This window comes from Poecilia latipinna, unplaced genomic scaffold (assembly GCF_001443285.1).
Source record: "Poecilia latipinna isolate Pla-1442-1.1 unplaced genomic scaffold, P_latipinna-1.0 Scaffold3672, whole genome shotgun sequence".
Taxonomy (NCBI): domain Eukaryota; kingdom Metazoa; phylum Chordata; class Actinopteri; order Cyprinodontiformes; family Poeciliidae; genus Poecilia; species Poecilia latipinna.
This window is the reverse complement of record NW_015116288.1, coordinates 19683-22661: the sequence shown is the minus strand read 5'-3', so window position 1 is coordinate 22661 and position 2979 is coordinate 19683.

Below are 2979 nucleotides of genomic sequence, written 5' to 3'. Positions count from 1 at the left end.
TAGGATGTGTTATTTGAGTGTTCCCTTTATTTTTTTGAGCAGATATATATATATATATATTTCTTTAATTTCCAAGTACAAGAAACCTCTACCTTTTCATGCATTGATAAAAAAGTTAGAACCTTTTACACCAGCAGGAACCACTGCCTCATTCTAAGCTTCCTCCAGAGATTTTATTGATGTTTTAAGGACAAATTAATCTACATTAAACAAAAAAAAAAAATTCAAGATTAGTGAAAAGAGCTAGTTCAATGTACGTCTACTTAGACACAAAATGTCAATCTTTTTCTCAATGTTCCCCTAACCCCCATTGCATCCTTGGAAAGCTTTAATTTACCCTCAAGTGGCTGCCTCCCATCTCCTGGAAAACTCTCCACAAGGTTCCTCCCCTCTGAGAGGATTCATCTCTCTCCTGAGTTCAAGTATCTCATCTCTTGGTGACTCAAGGTCACCATTTGTTCTGGCTCTTGAGGGTCTTGATTCAAACAAATAAGAAAAAGAAAAATTAATCTCAGGCGGAGCATGAAGTGTTAAGGTTGCATGTGTGTGTTGTGGATGAATGCGATCGTTGCTTGTGTGTGTGTGTGTGTGTATGCGTGTGTGTGTGTGTTTGTGTTTGTGTTTCCAACTGCAGTTGGTAGAGCAGGAGCTCAGCTGCTCCGGTCCTGCACCCAACGGGACGAAGCGAGGGATGAAAGAGAAAGATAAAAGATGAAGATAGAAAAAGTGAAAGACCGTTGTTATATGTCTGGATGTTTTTGCATATTTTATTTCTATGGTAGCTTTCAGGCGGCAGGCTGAAGAGATTTAAAATAAAGGAATATCTGGCCTCAATCACAAGGATGAACAGATGCATTTAGAAACGAAGAGTAACGAGAACAAGAGATATTTCTATATCTCTTATACTGCCATCCATCCCCTGTTTTATCAACTGGGGATGAATCACATCTATTATTCACTCCATTTGGTTGCCAGCTTTACACTAAAATAAACCTCCAGCCTTGCTGCCCCTCCACCCGTTCACAACGCTCACCTTTTATCAGCTGCATGCTTCAATAAATAAATTTCTTATGTCCCCATCTATCCAAATTTGTCTCATAAAAGCGGGGCAGCCTGAAATGTTGACGATGATGGGTTTAAATATAATTAACTCTGGGAGATTACATAGAATCAGAAAAAAAATCCATAGCATTTACCAAAAATGCAGCAGGAAAATACCTGACTAAGGAACATGGTACTGTTGGATTAGATGAAAAGCCTCGCAATTACAATAGAAATTAGATAAAGCAAGAAAGACACAATGCAGTGTTCAAATGAAGATATTTATTCGGAAAATCCAAGTTTACATGACTCTGCTGTTTAAATATTTTTCATCTCCTCTACTTTACCCAGAATTTGATCCTTGGTGAAATATTTTGTCACTTAATCTTCTGTTGAACCTGTTTACAGCAGGTGATGTTGTGTAGATACACAACATCACCTAAAGTACTCAGCCCTACTGATTCAGATTCCACTGAGGCAGCAACCATGGTCTCCACATACAGACCAACAAGTATGGTAGTTCTTCTAAATCAATAGGCTTTGTAGAAGGCATAATAAGTTTGTGATAAATCGTAAAATTCCTCTGTGACCAACCAAGCTAAGGAAATTCTCAAAGCTTTGTGCAAGAGTGTTGCACTAGAGCAGAATTAAATTGCATTGTCCACCAAACAACCTTGAAGAAAATCTTAAATGTTTAATTCAGATTTTTAAAATGGGGGATTTGTGGCATAATTGGGTTCCAACTCTAAGCTAACAGTAGATTGTTGTTGCATTGGGTTTTGTCCAGTTGGACATAGTGTGTTGTTCCAATTTAACATTTACCTGTCAGTCCTCTCTATTTCTAGTAAACGTCTGGACAATGTGTCAAATTGTCAACAGCAGCAGTATCAAAAGGTGCTTTGAGTTTATGCTTTCCCTTCCTCAAAGTTGTGTAAAAAATGTTAACAACCGACTCTTGATCAACTGACCGGCAAAATCCATTGTAAAGCTGAAATGAATAGCTTCATAGAAGCAGCATTCAGCTTATATGCACCACAGACTCCCAGAAGAAAACTGCAAAACGGCTGAAACACTGAGTTCCTTTGAAATTAGACTAAACTCCCCCCACCCCTCACATTTAGAGTTGCTTTTGAACCACAATAAATTAAACGTTCACCAACATATTTGATGTATTGATGATTTTAATGATGTCATTCATCAAAATGTAATGTTTATTAGTTGTTGACTGTATGGTGACTTTGTATTTTTTGTGTTTTTATGATGTAAAGCTCTTTGAACTGCCTTGTTACTGAAATGTGCTATACAAATAAACTTTGATTGATAGCTTGCTAGCTTATAACCACTTTAAGGACTTATAATTTTTTTTGACAAAAAAAATTATATATCCTGTTATATATCCAATTCCTGTTATATATCTATAACAGGAATTGGAACTAGTCAATGATAACTTCACAGAAATTCACTACAAAAACTATGAAATACTTTAATACAAAGCTGGTGTACAAAGATCACTTTTACTTCCAAACTACTTCAATGGTTAACATCATACCTTAAGGCAATCCAGGGACACTTGATCTTAAAGAAAAATGCTCGCATAAAGTTTTTCCAAATTGTATTTATATTCAAAATAAAAGAGAAATTGTTGCTCCACATTGCAACTTTCAAAGAACTTTTCAATGCTCAAGATTTCTTGGGTTTTATTTGAACCACATTGACATTTCACATTCCATTGTATTCTGAAGATGTTTGATAAAATCTGACATTAAGTTGAGGCAAATATAGGCGATGATTCAATGTTCTCCATTAAGTGTCGCCTCCAGATGGCCTGAAAGTGACATCGCACACACTCATGTAAGGTGCACACATACATACAAATTGCTAACTCACCCCTAAGGCTCGTTTTAACCTTGTGTCACACAGGGATCAAAATCAAAGCAG